The following is an 18,411-nucleotide window of genomic DNA, read 5'->3' on the forward strand; positions in this document are numbered from 1 at the left end:
GATTCCGCAACTCCGATATCCTTGGCACAATACCCGCTCTTCTTGGCCTGATGCCCGATTCCACGGCCCGAAGCCTTCTGTCGATACGTCGACCGATCCACCGGCCCGACGTCCAATCTTCTGACATGTTCCTTCGGCACAACATGATTTTCCTGCTTTAATTGTCTCATCCTGATCGAAGCATCCTGCGTCACTCAAACCGCAGATTAAATCATAAACATATATCAAGTAGTTTCATCATCAAAATACGAGATTCAACAATCTCCCCCTTTTTGATGATGACAACCACTTGATGACGGAGTTAAACTTAACTCCCGGAGTTTAAACAAACTCCCCCTATCAATATGCCATATTGATAGAACCTTGAATTCAAACTGAATTCAAGTCATTGCAATATTCATCATGAATACTTGCAACACGTCAACATGAACATATGCATAAACTTATGCATCACATGTCATGTCTTCAACATACTTCTCCCCCTTTGTCATCAACAAAAAGGAGAAGTACCACAATCAAGTGTGTGTGGTATTGGTTCAACTCATTGCATGAAAATCATAATATCAAGTTTTATCATCATGCAAGTTTGCTAATATCAAATATCAACATGAAAAATTGCGATGTAAGCTTTTGATATCATAACGCAAACATTTCAAGTGTTTATCAATTGTAGCATTTCATCACATGGTAAGATATCAACGCGTAAAATTACGATACAAGTTCTTGATATCTTAACGCATGATGCAAACATGGCAAAATGCAAGTTTGGCAATCATAGCATCAATTCATATATCTCTTAATGATGCAAGCATTGCAAATATGGCAATCATATCAATTCATATGTCTCTTGATGATGCAAGCATAGCATCAGTGTTCATAGCATCAATTCATATATTTCTTAATGATGCAAGCATTGCAAATATGGCAATCATATCAATTCATATGTCTTTTGATGATGCAAGCATAGCATCAGTGTTCATAGCATCAATTCATATATTTCTCCCCCTTTGTCATCAACAAAACGGAGAATGATATAAGCAAATTTTAAGCATAAGTGCTTGTTGTTATGTATGTGAAATAAATCCTTGCAAGTAAAAACACTTTCATCCATATTCATCAAATCCATTTCTCAAAAAATATTTTTCACATGATATGTGTATGAGAGATGTATTTGCTAGTTGATTACATATGTCAAAATTCAATGATATGAACTAAACTTGATATGACATATGCTTGTTGTTATGTATGTGAAATAAATCCTTGCAAGTAAAAACACTTTCATCCATATTTATCAAATCCATTTCTCAAAAAATATTTTTCACATGATATGTGTATGAGAGATGTATTTGCTAGTTGATTACATATGTCAAAATTCAATGATATGAACTAAACTTGATATGACATATGCTTGTTAAGAAGAGAGTGAACTTGATATGTTAGATTCAAGAGAATCCGAAAATGAAATTTGACTCTTTCTTCCATTCGGACAAGGTTTTGCTATAGATATTCAATTACAATAATAAAGATAAGACATTGCTCATCATCATGGTAGTATGATAGCAAGTTTACCATATACAAGCTAGCAAAAAATTTCTACATTTTAAGGCCCGCAAGCTAGCAATTTTGAGATGTTCAAGAAAGCAACTCTTTCTTCTTGAAATATAAGTTTTGCTAGATGTGCAAGTTAACTTTTTGCTTCTTGAGATAGGCAAGATAGCATTCCTTGGTGATGTTCAATATAGCTAAGTTCTACATCATGCAAGCTAGTGAATTTTATAACATTTTAGAACATGCATAATCACCAAAGCATCATAATTAGAGGGCACAAGTATTGCATGTATAATTGCATATCATAAATGTTTCATATCTTGATGGTATCAATTTTGTCAAATTATATCCTACCATGCATGATCAAAACTTCTCCCCATTTTATCATTAAAAACAAGAAGGAAGTAGGGGGAAGAGCATAAAAGTGTTAAATATTTCAAGGCATTTATATCATAGATCAAGTCATGATTCGTGATTCATCATAAAGCAAGTTAGTTTTCAATCATCACATAAGGCATTTAAGGAATTTTTGAAACATAGGAGAATGATTAATTTAAGCATACAATGTTTCAATCCAATCCAAGTCATGAATATCAATGCTTTCATATTGTGAGTATCAATTCATGAATACCACAAGATATTATTTGTGACTTCAATTTTGCAAGATCAAGATTATGATTTAAATAAAACTTATTCAAATCAATTCATAATCAAGTCATTAAAATTAATTTTGAGATTCACAAAATATCATGAAATCAAAAGACAAGTTGCATTTCATTTGAAGAACTCCTTTTTGATAAATGTAGGGAGCATAATGAGCGATCTTGATTTATAAAGAGCTTCATGTTATAATTATCAAGATCATGATTTTAATAATTATTCTCTTTAGCAAAGAATCACAAAAGCACTTTATTTTTGCATAAGAATTCTCATTGTATTATGATTTATAAATTCTTTTTCTGCACATGAATCATAGGAGATATGTATGTGAAACAAATCTTTGCAAGCAAAGACACTATCATTCATATTTCAAGATGGAATTTATAAGCAGGAATCATTTCATCAAATCCATTTTAGAAAAATATTTTTCATAAGTGTATGAGAAAATCCGATTGTTAGGATACCAATTGTTAAGTGAATCCGAAAATGAAATTAGTACTTTCATGCATTCGGATAAGATTTTGCTATAGATTTTCAAGTTCAATTATGAAGATAAAACATGCTCATGATCATAAAAATTTATGTATCCAAAACATATAATTTCCAACATGTTATAGTGTAAAATCATCATGGCAATTAAGTGATTTGAACATTGAATCAAGAATGTCCGAAAAATAATCTTAACACGTTCATGCATTCGAGCACATTTTTGCCATAGTTTTTCAAATATACTCATGAGAATAACACATGCTTATCATCGGCTTAAAACCTCATGCATAAAATTGTTAATCAAAATATTTAATTTCATCATTATGCATTTCTTCAAATCAAACATGATCTTTAATTAAAGTCGAGAAATAACAATGGAAATCAACGTAATACACATTTTTACTTCTTAACCATGATTTCATATTTTCAATCAAGATCATTTTATTTATTTATTATAGAATATGCAATATTATCATTTTCGAAATTACTAGCATGATCATGTAATTTTCAAGAAAATTAATTCTAAACTAAAAAGAAAATACATCATGAAAGCGTCAAGTAATTTCAAAATAAATCAAAGGCATTCTAATTACCTCAACGTCGTAGGCTGTTAAGGCGTAGTTTGCCACCTCGCTTTTGTTGATTTTTTCTTCGTCTTCGGAGGAGCTCGATTCATCCCAATTTTTATTCTTCTTCTTGCGTTTAAAGCAAGTAGTTCCATTCTTTTTGCTTTTTAATTTTCGTTTCATTTGTAGTTTAAGTTCACCATCACTTGAGCTTATGCTCGAGTGGTCTTCAAATGTTCTATGTCCCAAATCCTTCCTGTTCTTTGGAAGGTTGTTTTGTTCATCATTGTCCTCATCACTTGAGTCATCGCTCAAGTGGCATTCATTTGTCCGGAGTTCCAAATCCTTCCTGTTCTTTGGAAGGTGATTGTGTTCAACATGTTCATCATGTTCATTGTGCACCATTTCGTATGTCATCAACGAACCAATTAGTTCTTCAAGTGGTAAGTTGTTTAGGTTTTTAGCTTCTTGTATTGCAGTTACTTTTGAATTCCACTTCTTAGAAAGAGAACGCAAAATCTTGTTTACGAGTTCAAAATCCGAAAAACATTTTCCAAGAGCTCTTAAACTATTGACGACATCCGTGAAACGGGTGTACATGTCGCCTATAGTCTCGCTTGGTTGCATTCGAAAAAGCTCAAAATCATGCAATAAAAAGTGAACTTTCGAGTCTTTGACTCTACTAGTTCCCTCGTGCGTGATTTCAAGTGTTCGCCAAATGTCAAAAGCCGTTTCGCACGTAGAAATCCGATTGAACTCATTTTTGTCCAAAGCGCAAAATAAGGCATTCATAGCCTTTGCGTTTAAAGAAAAATACTTCTTCTCCAAATCCGACCATTCGTTCGTCGGTTTAGAGGGAAGTTGAAAACCGTTTTCAATGATATTCCATAAATCCAAATTCGTAGAAATCAAGAAAACTCTCATTCGAGTTTTCCAATAAGTGTAGTCCAATCCGTTAAACAACGGTGGACGAAAGACCGAAAAGCTCTCTTGAAAGCCATGAAGAGCCATTTCTCTCGGGTGTAAATCCGAAATGAGAAAAACCCTGCTCTGATACCAATTGTTAGGATCGAGAGCACTAAGAGGGGGGGGGGGGTGAATTAGTGCAGCGGAAATCTTTTAGCAATTTAAAAATGAAAGCTGCGTTCGTCCGATAGAAACGATTTCGATGTAAAAGCCGATTCTAAGATTACTTAAGATTAAGCGCAGTTTACGTCTAAGCGCAGTTTATGTCTAAACTCAGTTTGCGTCTAAATACAGTTTGCGTCTAAACGCAGTTTTGCGTCTAAACACAGTTTTACGTCTAAACGCAGTTTTGCGTCTAAACTCAGTTTACGTCTTAAACGCAGTTTTATGTCTAAACGCAGTTTGCGTCTAAAAGTAGTTTGTCTAAAACACAGTTTTATGTCTAAACACAGTTTGTGCAGTTTGCGTCTAAACACAGTTTTGCGTCTAAACTCAGTTTACGTCTAAACACAGTTTTACATCTAAACGCAGTTTGCGTCTAAACGCAGTTTTACGTCTAAACGTAGTTTTACGTTTAAAAGAGGTTTACGTCTAAAACACATTTTTATGTTTAAACACAGTTTGAGCAGTTTACGTTTAAACGCAGTTTTACGTCTAAACGCAGTTTGCGTCTAAACACAGTTTTACGTCTAAACGCAGTTTTACGTCTAAACGTAGTTTTACGTCTAAACGTAGTTTTACGTCTAAACGTAGTTTGCGTCTAAAACAGTTTCAAAGGGATCTAAACTCAGAAGCTAGTTCATAAAAGCGCAGAAGACAGTTTTGCAGAATCAAAACACAAACGTAAGCTGATCGTACGAAAAACACAGATTTACGTCCGAATGCAGATTCGAAAAGATCAGCACTTAGAACTTGTTCGTAAAGGCGCAGAGAGCAGTAGTTATGTAGGAGGTTTGCAGCAATGATAAGGAACTCAAAAATAAACGCAAACCAGAGATTTAGAGTGGTTCGGTCAGTCTTGACCTACTCCACTTTTGGCTTCCTCTACTGACGAGGTCACCGACGTCAACTAGCTGCCTTCCTTCAATGGGCGAAGGCCAACTGCCCTTTTACAGTTTCACTCCTTTTGACGGGCTCAGGAGACAACCCTTACAGATCCTTTCTCTCCTCTCTTTACAACTCAAGACTTGAAGAACAGAAAGAGGAGACCTTTTGGACTTTACACAAGTTTGAGCTCTTAGAATCACAGAAAAGATCAAGAATTCATAGTGGATCTGTATCCTTTCTGTGCTGAATGGGTGGGGTATTTATAGGCCCCAACCCAGTTCAAACTTGGAGCTCAAAACGATCAAATCCCAGAATTCCGGGATCAGGCGGTTGCACCTCTTGACTGGAGAGGTTGCACCGCCTGGCAGAGCTAGAAGTCTGAGCTCAAGCGGTTGCACCTCTTGACTGGAGAGGTTGCACCGCCTGCCAGAGCTCGAAGACTGAGCTCAGGCGGTTGCACCTTCTCTGTCAGGGGTGGTTGCACCTCTCTGCCAGAGCTCGAAGACCGAGCTCAGGCGGTGCATCTCCTGACCAGAGAGGTTTCACCTCTCTTCCAGAGGTGGTTGCACCTCTCTGCCAGAGGTGGTTGCACCTCTCTGCCAGAGGTGGTTGCACCTCTCTGCCAGAGGTGGTTGCACCTCTCTGCCAGAGCTCGAAGACCGAGCTCAGGCGGTGCATCTCCTGACCAGAGAGGTTGCATCTCTCTGCCAGAGCTCGAAGATCGAGCTCGGTGGTTGCATCGCCTGGCAGAGCTCGAAACTTGAGCTCTGGCGGTGCTACCTCTTGACAGAGGAGGTTGCACCGCCCAGTCTCGCTTGGAGACTGAGCCCTGGGCGGTTGCACCTCTTGGCTGGGGCGGTTGCACCGCCCAGTCTCGCTGGGAGACATAGCCTGGGCGGTTGCACCTCTTGGCTGGGGCGGTTGCACCTCTTTCACTATTTCAGCTCACTTGGTTTGGCTCCAAACTTGGCCCAAACCAATCCGAACTTGAGCCTAATTGGCCCCTACTTGGGTTATAGGATTAACACCTAATCCTAACCCTAATTAACATGCTAACTATGATTTTAAAGACATTTTCTAAGCTATTACAAAATCCGCAAGTCAAGACTTCTTCTGGCGAGCTTCCGGCAAACTTCCGACGGTCTTCCGATGAACTCTCGGAAACCATTCTGCGGACTCCCGGCAAGCTCCTAGACTTCACGATTTGTTCTTAGCGTGTTCCAACGAGCTTCTTCGGCAAGCTCTGATCTTTCTCGGCGAGCTCCGCGAACTTCCAACGAACCTTCTGGCGAGCTTCCGAAAAACCCTTCGGCAAGCTCCCAACTCATCCTCGGCTAGTTCCGGTAGCATTCCCGACGAACCTTCGGACTTCCGTCGAACTCTCGAACTCGCAACAAATCCTTCGCGCTTGACTCCGACACTTTGTTTCGCTTTATGTCTTCATCGTTATCATAGTTAATCCTGCACAACAAAACAAAAACTTCGATCGAGACAATTAATCCTAAGCAATTAACCAAGTTGTCTGGCATGTCATTGGTCCCTCGACGCTTCGTCCGATTCTTCGGCGCATCGTCCTCTCCTGCAGCCTATTGCCCAATCGGCCAGTTGATTCTGCAACTCCGATATCCTTGGCACAATACCCGCTCTTCTTGGCCTGATGCCCGATTCCACGGCCCGAAGCCTTCTGTCGATACGTCGACCGATCCACCGGCCCGACGTCCAATCTTCTGACATGTTCCTTCGGCACAACATGATTTTCCTGCTTTAATTGTCTCATCCTGATCGAAGCATCCTGCGTCACTCAAACCACATATTAAATCATAAACATATATCAAGTAGTTTCATCATCAAAATACGAGATTCAACACTAAGAATGTTGTGCTCTGAAACTAAAAGTTTTGAAAACCTTGTGCGTTGATTAGGAATGTTGATGTGTCCGAATAAATAAACTTATTTTTCGGACTATATTGAATTATCAGATCACTTGATTGCCTTGTTTATATGTGAAAATCTGTAACAAAATCTTGTCCAAATGCATCTTATTTGTTCGAATGCTATAAAACATATTTATTCGTACACTTTCATGAAAAACAAGTTTCTGAAATAAATCTGATAAAGTGATTCCTGTGTATGTATTTCATCCTGTAATATCTTTGCGAGTAAAATGGATTATAACAAAAAAGGGGAAGAAATTTTCAAAGCAATCTATGTAAAATTCCTCTATAAGCTTGCTAATATTGTTTTCCTCGTATCACAATTACAATGCTTTTTGTTGATGACAAAGGGGGAGAAACATATGAATTGATAAACACTGCCATGATCATGTCTATGTCATAGTTGCAAATACTTGAGTGATGCTATAAACAATGTTATGGTTATGCCAACCTTGCATCACCAAGAGATATATGAACGTGTGCTATAGTTTGCATTATGTCTTGAGTTGATATCTTATCTTGTAAAGTAAATGCAAACTTGCTAGAAAATCTCAAGTGTGTGCATCATGTAAAAGTCCTTCGCAGCTTTATATGATAATGTTCAACTACATGATGAATAGTTACAAACACAATCATACAAACTTGATGATGTATGTCAAGCCTTGACATCATTCTTGAAGAGATACATCATGATGGGTATCATGATGGGAGTATTGATAAGTTTAACTGATCTAACTTATCGTCAAGTTCGATGGACGTTTAAGAGTCCGAAGAATCGTCGGAGATGCTGCCGGAACCAACCGAGAAGAAATCGGGAACCTGTCGGAATTTTTGGAAGTTCGCCAAAGAGATCGTCGGAGGTTCACGGAGATCACCGAGAAGGCTCGGCTACTCATTAAAGTCATCACGAGTTCGGGAGCTTGTTGGGAGCCCGTCGGAAGAAGTTCGTCGGAAAGCTCGCCGGAACAAGACTCGACGTTCGCGGTTGAAAAATTGCTTAGGATGTGTTTTGTTATATAGTTCACTTGTAATTAGGATTAGGATTAAGAGATAATCCTATATCCTGGTTAGGGGCCAACTGGGCCCAAAATTAGACTTGGTTTGGGCAAAATTTGAAGCCCAAACAAGTGAACCGAAGGGTCTGGCGGTGGCACTGCCAAACTGGGCGGTTGCACCGCCCAGCACCCGAGAACTGGGCGGTGGCACCGCCCAGTACTGTCAGCGTTTGACAATGATAGGCGGTGGCACCGCCACTGACAAGCGGTGGCACCGCCAGCATCGGGAACCCAACGAGAATTCAAATTTGGAGCCCAAATTTGAATCCTCTTGAGGCCTATAAATACCCCTCAAATCTCAGCTGAGATCACAACTTTTTGAGCAGCAAGTGTTTGAGAAAAAGGCCTTAGAAAAGTGTTAGCTTGTCTTGTTTTCAATTTGCTAGTGTTCACCTCCTTCTTTCTTGCTGAAAATCTGTAAGAGAGTGAACCGCTTATAAAAGTTGTAAGAGGGGTATTCACCCTTCACTTTCAAGAGATTTGCTAGTGGAAGGTGGGAGCCTCATCGAAGAGGGGCCTCGCAAGTGGATGTAGGTCACTTGACCGAACCACTTTAAAAACGGCGTAATCTCTGGTTTGCATTTCTTATTGTCATTTACATTACTGCAAACCTTCATACTTGCTTCGTTTCATCATTATCTTTGCTGCTCAACTTTGCGAATACGCTTTCAAGTTAATCACTTCTGATTCCGATTTTTATCGTATGAAAAATTTATCGAAATCAACGTTTTAATCCACGTTACTTGAATTCTTAGGTCTTGAATTCAAGGTTGACTTATCTCAACTATGGCATATAGATAGGGGGAGTTAAGGATAACTCCATTATCAATTGATTGTCATCATCAAAAAGGGGGAGATTGTTGAATCTCGGATTTTGATGATGACAATCAATTGTCATTTGTTATCTAATCTATGTGTTGAGATAAGTGTGCAGGATTAACTACGATGAAAGTTAGACAAGCAGCAGGAGTTGCGCCGGAGTTAAGATCATGATCACGTTGGGAGTTCGAGAGTTCGACGGAAGTTCGGACGGTCGTCGGAGGTTCTACGAGAACAGATCCGAGAAGTCCGGAAGCTTGCCAAGCGAAGCTCGTCGGAACTCGCCAAGTGGATCATCGCAAAATCTAGGAGTTTGCCGGAAGTCCGCAGAAGCATCACCGAGGGTTCATCGGATGATCGACGAAATTTCGCTGGAAACTCGCCGGAAGAAGCGATTGACGTACCGAAGCAAAGCTGCAGAAATTGTCTTAGATTTAATCGTAGTTAGCACGTTGATTAAGTTAGAAATGGGAGGTGATCCCATTAGCTTAATCCTGGGGCAATTGGGCCCCTGAAGAACTCAAATTGGGTCGAATAGTTCAACCCATTCGGACCCAAGTTGCTGTGGGAGGTGCAACCGCCCAGGCAGGGAGGTAGCACCGCCCAGGCTATGTCTCCCAGCGAGACTGGGCGGTGCAACCGCCCCAGCCAAGAGGTGCAACCGCCCAGGGCTCAGTCTCCAAGCGAGACTGGGCGGTGCAACCTCCTCTGTCAAGAGGTAGCACCGCCAGAGCTCAAGTTTCGAGCTCTGCCAGGCGGTGCAACCACCGAGCTCAGTCTTCGAGCTCTGCCAGGCGGTGCAACCACCGAGCTCAGTCTTCGAGCTCTGGCAGAGAGGTGCAACCGCCTGAGCTCAGTCTTCGAGCTTTGCCAGGCGGTGCAACCTCTCCAGTCAAGAGGTGCAACCGCCTGATCCCGGAATTCCGGGATTTGATCATTTTGAGCTCCAAATTTGAATTGGGTTGGGGCCTATAAATACCCCACCCATTCAGCACAGAAAAGATACAGATCCACAACGAATTCTTGATCTTTTCTGTGATTCTAAGAGCTCAAATTTGTGTAAAGTCCAAAAGTTCTCCTCTTTCTGTTCTTCAAGTGTTGAGTTGTAAAGAGAGGAGAGAAAGGATCTGTAAGGGTTGTCTCCTGAGCCTGTCAAAAGGAGTGAAACTGTAAAAGGGCAGTTGGCCTTCGCCCATTGAAGGAAGGCAGCTAGTTGACATCGGTGACCTCGTCGGAGGAGGAAGCCAAAAGTGGAGTAGGTCAAGACTGACCGAACCACTCTAAATCTCTGGTTTGCGTTTATTTCGAGTACCTTATCATTACTGCAAACCTCCTACATAACTACTGCTCTCTGCGCCTTTACAAACAAGTTCTAAGTGCTGATCTTTTCGAATTTGCATTCAGACGTAAATCTGTGTTTTTCGTACGATCAGCTTACGTTTGTGTTTTGATTCTGCAAAACTGTCTTCTGCGCTTTTACGAACTAGTTTCTAAGTTTAGATCCCTTTGAAACTGTTTTAGACGCAAACTACGTTTAGACGTAAAACTGCGTTTAGACGTAAAACTGCGTTTAGACGCAAACTGCGTTTAGACGTAAAACTGCGTTTAAACGTAAACTGCGCAAACTGTGTTTAAACATAAAACTGTGTTTTAGACGTAAACTTCTTTTAAACGTAAAACTACGTTTAGACGTAAAACTGCGTTTAGACGCAAACTGCGTTTAGACGTAAAACTGCGTTTAGACGTAAACTGAGTTTAGACGCAAAACTGTGTTTAGACGTAAACTGCGCAAACTGTGTTTAGACATAAAACTGTGTTTTAGACGTAAACTACTTTTAGACGCAAACTGCGTTTAGACGTAAAACTGAGTTTGGACGTAAACTGAGTTTAGACGCAAAACTGCGTTTAGACGTAAAACTGTGTTTAGACGCAAAACTGCGTTTAGACGCTGTTACAGTGTATAACTTTTTAAGCCGTGGCCTCGGGGCCGACGCGGCTCGGTTCTGGGGCTCGGAATGTCGGGGATGTCGGGCGCAGCTCCCTCGGGGTCTCCCGGTCGGGAACGGTCGTTCGGGGCGGCAGATCGGGTCGGCAGCTCCGCAGCAGCGCCAGGAAGAGGCCACCTCATCTTCGTTCCTGCACACAGGTCGGGTCGGAAGCTCGGCCCGACCCCTCCGACGATCAGGTTAGAAGAAGATGTGGAGGGGGTTTTGGAGGACGAGATGCCTCCATACAAGTGTGGTTTGTGAGTGTGTCCTCCCCCTCTCCTAATGGATGAGAGGGTATTTATAGGGGAGTATTCTGTAGTATGTACCTCGGTCGGCGTGTTGGACCTGTTAGGATCGAGAGCACTAAGAGGGGGGGGTGAATTAGTGCAGCGGAAATCTTTCTGCGATTAAAAACGAAAGCTGCGTTTGTCTGATAAAAACGATTTCGATGTAAAATCTGATTCTAAGATTACTTAAGATTAAGCGCAGTTTACGTCTAAACACAGTTTACGTTTAAACTCAGTTTGCATCTAAATACAGTTTGCGTCTAAACGCAGTTTTGCGTCTAAACACAGTTTTACGTCTAAACGCAGTTTTGCGTCTAAACTCAGTTTACGTCTAAACGCAGTTTTACGTCTAAATGCAGTTTGCGTCTAAAAGTAGTTTTACGTCTAAAACACAGTTTTACGTTTAAACAAAGTTTACACAGTTTACGTCTAAACGCAGTTTTACGTCTAAATGTAGTTTTACGTCTAAACGTAGTTTTACGTCTAAACGCAGTTTGCGTCTAAACGCAGTTTTACGTCTAAACGCAGTTTGCGTCTAAAAGTAGTTTTACGTCTAAAACACAGTTTTAAAGAGATCTGATTTTAGAAACTCGTTCGTAAAAGCGCAGAAGACAGTTTTGCAGAATCAAAACGTAAATGTAAACTGATCGTACGAAAAATAGAGATTTACGTCTGAATGCAGATTTGAAAAGATCAGCACTTAGAACTTGTTCGTAAAGGCGCAGAGAGCAGTAGTTATGTAGGAGGTTTGCAGCAATGATAAGGAGCTCAAAAATAAACGCAAACCAGAGATTTAGAGTGGTTCGGTCAGTCTTGACCTACTCCACTTTTGGCTTCCTCTACCGACGAGGTCACCGACGTCAACTAGCTGCCTTCCTTCAATGGGCGAAGGCCAACTGCCCTTTTACAGTTTCACTCCTTTTGACGGGCTCAGGAGACAACCCTTACAGATCCTTTCTCTCATCTCTTTACAACTCAAGACTTGAAGAACAGAAAGAGGAGAACTTTTGGACTTTACACAAGTTTGAGCTCTTAGAATCACAGAAAAGATTAAGAATTCGTAGTGGATCTGTATCCTTTCTGTGTTGAATGGGTGGGGTATTTATAGGCCCCAACCCAATTCAAACTTCGAGCTCAAAACGATCAAATCCCGGAATTCCAGGATCAGGCGGTTGCACCTCTTGACTAGAGAGGTTGCACCGCCTGGCAGAGCTCGAAGTCTGAGCTCAGGCGGTTGCACCTCTTGACTGGAGAGGTTGCACCACCTGGCAGAGCTCGAAGACTGAGCCCAGGCGGATGCACCTTCTTTGTCAGGGGTGGTTGCACCTCTCTGCCAGAGCTCGAAGACCGAGCTCAAGCGGTGCATCCCCTGATCAGAGAGGTTTCACCTCTCTGCCAGAGGTGGTTGCACCTCTCTGCCAGAGCTCGAAGACCGAGCTCAGGCGGTGCATCTCCTGGCCAGAGAGGTTGCACCTCTCTTCCAGAGCTCGAAGACCGAGCTCGGTGATTGCATCGCCTGGTAGAGCTCGAAACTTGAGCTCTGGCGGTGCTACCTCTTGACAGAGGAGGTTGCACCGCCCAGTCTCGCTTGGAGACTAAGCCCTGGGCGGTTGCACTGCTTGGCTGGAGCGGTTGCACCGCCCAGTCTCGCTGGGTGACTTAGCCTGGGCGGTGCTACCTCCCTGCCTGGGCGGTTGCACCTCCCACAGCTACTTGGGTCCGAATGGGTTGAACCATTCGACCCAACTTGAGTTCTTCAGGGGCCCAATTGCCCCAGGATTAAGCTAATGGGATCACCTCCCATTTCTAGCTTAATCACTGTGCTAACTATGATTAAATCTAAGATAATTTCTGCAGCTTTGCTTCGGTACGTCAATCGCTTCTTCCGGCGAGTTTCCGGCGAACTTCCGTCGATCATCCGATGAACCCTCAGTGATGCTTCTGCGGACTTCCGGCAAACTCCTGGACTTTGCGACGATCCACTTGGCGAGTTCCGACGAGCTTCGCTTGGCAAGCTTCTGGACTTCTCGGATCTGTTCTCGCAGAACCTCCGACGACCGTCCGAACTTCCGTCGTACTCTCGAACTCCCAACGTGATCATGATCTTGACTCCGGAGCAACTCCTGCTGCTTGTCTATCTTTCATCGTAGTTAATCCTGCACACTTATCTCAACACACAGATTAGACAACAAATGACAATTGACTTCATCATTAAAATCCGAGATTCAACAATCTCCCCTTTTTTGATGATGACAATCAATTGATAATGGAGTTATCCTTAACTCCCCCTGTCTACATGCCATAGTTGAGATAAGTCAACCTTGAATTCAAGACCAAGAATTCAAGGGACGTATTGATAAGTTAGATCAGTTAAACTTATCAATACTCCCATCATGATACCCATCATGATGTATCTCTCCAAGAATGATGTCAAACCTTGACATACATCATCAAGTTTGTATGATTGTGTTTGTAACTATTCATCATGTAGTTTGAACATTTTCGCATAAAGCTGTGAAGCACTATTACATGATGCATACATTTGAAATATTCTAGCAAGTTTTGCATTTTCTTCACATGATAAGATATCAACTCAGGGCATAATGCAAACTTTAGCACATGTTCATATATCCCTAGGTGATGCAAGGATGGCATAATCATAGCAGTGTTTATAGCATCACTTATAGACAAAGTATGACACAGACATAATAATCATGACATTGTTTATCAATTCATATATTTCTCCCCCTTTGTCATCAACAAAAAGCATAGTAATAATGATACCAGGAGAATAATAGCAAGCTTATAGAGGAATTTTACATAGATTGCTTTGAATACTTCTTCCCCTTTTTGTTATAATCCATTGTATACGTAAAGATTTTGTATAGTAATAATGATACCAAATGCATACACATGAATCACTTCGTCAAATTTATTCATGAAAGTGTACAAAAGAAATCTGTTCTATAGCAATCGAACAAGATTTTGTTGCAGATAGAAACATGGCAATCAAGTGATTTGATCATTCAACATAGTCCGAAAATTTTTTTAACAAGTTTATTTATTCGGACACATCAGCATTCCTAGTTCTCTTCTAATGAAGTCAAATTGTTCTTCACTTAGAGGTTTTGTAAAAATGTCAGCTAGTTGATGTTTAGTATCAATGAATTCTATGGTTACGTCATGATTAGTGACATGATCTCGTAGAAAGTGATGTCTAATATCAATATGTTTTGTTCTTGAGTGTTGTATAGGATTCTTAGTTAAGCAAATTGCACTCGTGTTATCACATTTAATGGGAATATCTTTAAGATTAACTTTGTAATCTTCTAGAGTGTTTTTTATCCATACAACTTGTGCACAGCATGCACTTGCTGCAATATATTCAGCTTCGGTTGTTGATAGTGCAACCGAGTTTTGTTTCCTTGATGACCAGGAAACAAGGGCATGTCCTAAGAATTGACATGATCCTGATGTGCTTTTTCTATCTAATCTACAACCAGCAAAGTCTGCATCAGCATAAGCAATTAACTCAAAATTCTCTGATTTTGGGTACCATAATCCTAGATTTGTGGTTCCATTAAGATATCTAAATATTCTCTTAACTGCTTTGAGATGAGATATCTTAGGGTTTGATTGAAATCTAGCACAAAGTCCTACACTGAACATGATGTCTGGTCTGGTTGCAGTGAGGTAAAGTAAACTTCCTATCATACCCCTATAAGTTTTTTGATCAAAGCTTTCTCCACTTTCATCAATTTCTAACTTAGTGGAGGTGCTCATAGGAGTGTTACTAGCCTTTGAGTTGTTCATATTAAACCTTTTTAATAAATTCATGGCATATTTAGTTTGACTAATAAAGATGCCATTGCTTAGTTGTTTGATTTGTAAACCTAAGAAGAATGTTAATTCTCCCATTAAGCTCATTTCAAATTCAAGACTCATAGTTTTAGCAAAAGATTCACAAAGATATTCATTTGTAGAGCCAAAGATAATATCATCAACATAAATCTGAACAATGAGAAAATTATTTTCAAAATTCTTGATAAACAATGTAGTATCTGTTACGGTCAGTAACTGTTCAGCCGTGACCTCGAGGTCGTCGCGGCTTGGTTCGGGCCCGGAAGGTGGTAGTCAATCGGGTAGGTAGGCTCTTCGAGGTCTCCCGGCGGCCGAGCTCGGTGGTTCGGGTCGGGAGGTCGGTTCGGCAGGTCGGGTCGACGGTTCGGGTCGGCGGCTCGGGTTGGGAGGCAGCTCCGCCGCAGCTTCGGGAAGAGGCGACACCGTCTCGCACCTGCACACAGGTCGGGCCGGGAGCTCGGCCCGACCCCTCCGACGATCAAATTAGAGAAGGATGTGGATGGGATTGTGGATGAGGCAGAAGAAGAGCCTCTGAGTGTTTTGTGTCTGAGTGAGTTCCTCTTTCCCTTTTGCTTAGGACTCAGGAGTATTTATAGAGGAGGTTTGATGTTACTTGACGTAGCTGTCTGCAAGGCGTCTAACATCACCACAGGGGTTGCGTGGGAGGCCGAGCTGCTGCAGGGTATGGAGAGCCTCGGGCAGTGTGTCGCTCAGGGGGTTGCTGCCATGGCGTGTCGCATCGCCACTTTTACCCCTATCATATGCCCCCCCCCCCCCCGAAAGGAGCTATGCGTCGGTGCAGGGGGTCCGATGCATGGCTTCTTAATTCAGGTGGGCTGACGCGTACGACGCAGGCAGGGTGACCGCGCAGGTATGTCTCGGGCATTACGCAACCGAGGAGCAGGACCCAGGCGGGCTGACCGAGCTGGTGGGCCTCGGGCATTACGCGACCGAGGGGTAAGATCCAGGCGGGCTGACCGCGCTGAAGTGCCTCGGGCATTACGCGACCGAGGAGCAAGGCAGGGGGGCGGACTGACCGCGCTGAAGTGCCTCGGGCATTACGCGACCGAGGAGCCTCGAGCATTACGCAACCGAGGAGCAAGGCAGGGGGCGGACTGACCGCGCTGAAGTGCCTCGGGCATTACGCGACCGAGGAGCCTCGGGCATTACGCGACCGAGGAGCAAGGCAGGGGGGCGGACTAACCGCGCTGAAGTGCCTCGGGCATTACGCGACCGAGGAGCCTCGGGCATTACGCGACCGAGGAGCAAGGCAGGGGGCGGACTGACCGCGCTGAAGTGCCTCGGGCATTACGCGACCGAGGAGCCTCGGGCATTACGCGACCGAGGAGCAAGGCAGGGGGCGGACTGACCGCGCTGAAGTGCCTCGGGCATTACGCGACCGAGGAGCAAGGCGGGGGGCGGACTGACCGCGCTGAAGTGCCTCGGGCATTACGCGACCGAGGAGCCTCGGGCATTACGCGACCGAGGAGCAAGGCAGGGGGCGGACTGACCGCGCTGAAGTGCCTCGGGCATTACGCGACCGAGGGGTAAGATCCAGGCGGGCTGACCGCGCTGAGGTGGGCTCAGGCCGTCTACGACCGAGCCGTGCGAATGCAAAAAAGAGGGGGTTAGGCCGAAGCTAACCGTGAGCCAAGAGGCGCCCTGAGGCGCGCAGGCGGCGGGCTGGCCGCGCATGGGGCCGAGGAGCCGAGGCAGCGGGCTGCTTGCTGCGTATGGGGCCGAGGGGCCGAGGCATCGTGCTGGCTGCAGCGTGTTGGCTGCGCATGAGGCCGAGGGGCCGAGGCAGCGGGCTGCTTGCTGCGCATGGGGCTGAGGAGCCGAGGCAGCGAGGCAGCAAGGCAGTAAGGCAGCGTGCTGGCTGCGCATGAGGCCGAGTGGCCGAGGCAGCGTGTTGGCTGCGCATGAGGCCGAGGCAGCAGCGTGTTGGTTGCGCATGAGGCCGAGTGGCCGAGGCAGCGTGCTGGTTGCGCATGAGGCCGAGTGGCCAAGGCAGCGAGGCTGCTTGCTGGCTGCGCGTGAGGCCGAGGAGCCGAGGCAGCGAGGCAGCAAGGCAGTGTGCTACTTGCTGCGCATGGGGCTGAGGAGCCGAGGCAGCGTGCTGGCTGCGTATGAGGCCGAGTGGCCAAGGCAGCGAGGCTGCTTGCCGGCTGCGCGTGAGGCCGAGGAGCCGAGGCATCGAGGCTGCTTGCTGGCTGTGCGTGAGGCCGAGGAGCCGAGGCAGCGAGGCAGCAAGGCAGCGTGCTGGCTGCAGCGTGTTGGTTGCGCATGAGGCCGAGGGGCCGAGGCAGCGGGCTGCTTGCTGCGCATGGGGCTGAGGAGCCGAGGCAGCGTAGTGCTTGCTGCGCATGGGGCCGAGGCCGAGGCTGCGCGGTGCTTGCTGCGCAAGGGGCTGAGGGGCCGAGGCAGCGTAGTGCTTGCTGCGCATGGGGCTGAGGAGCCGAGGCAGCGGGCTGCTTGCTGCGTATGGGGCCGAGGGGCCGAGGCAGCGTGCTGGCTGCAGCGTGTTGGCTGCGCATTAGGCCGAGGGGCCGAGGCAGCGGGCTGCTTGCTGCGCATGGGGCTGAGGAGCCGAGGCAGCGAGGCAGCAAGGCAGTAAGGCAGCGTGCTGGCTGCGCATGAGGCCGAGTGGCCGAGGCAGCGTGTTGGCTGCGCATGAGGCCGAGTGGCCGAGTGGCCGAGGCAGCGAGGCTGCTTGCGGGCTGTGCGTGAGGCCGAGGAGCCGAGGCAGCGAGGCAGCAAGGCAGCGTGCTGGCTACAGCGTGTTGGCTGCGCATGAGGCCGAGGGGCCGAGGCAGCGGGCTGCTTGCTGCGCATGGGGCTGAGGAGCCGAGGCAGCGAGGCAGCAAGGCAGTAAGGCAGCGTGCTAGCTGCGCATGAGGCCGAGTGGCCGAGGCAGCGTGTTGGCTGCGCATGAGGCCGAGTGGCCGAGGCAGCGTGTTGGCTGCGCATGAGGCCGAGTGGCCGAGGCAGCGTGTTGGCTGCGCATGAGGCCGAGTGGCCGAGTGGCCGAGGCAGCGAGGCTGCTTGCTGGCTGTGCGTGAGGCCGAGGAGCCGAGGCAGCGGGCTGCTTGCTGCGTATGGGGCCGAGGGGCCGAGGCAGCGTGCTGGCTGCAGCGTGTTGGCTGCGCATGAGGCCGAGGGGCCGAGGCAGCGGGCTGCTTGCTGCGCAT

This window comes from Musa acuminata, unplaced genomic scaffold (genome assembly GCF_036884655.1).
Source record: "Musa acuminata AAA Group cultivar baxijiao unplaced genomic scaffold, Cavendish_Baxijiao_AAA HiC_scaffold_1077, whole genome shotgun sequence".
NCBI lineage: Eukaryota > Viridiplantae > Streptophyta > Magnoliopsida > Zingiberales > Musaceae > Musa > Musa acuminata.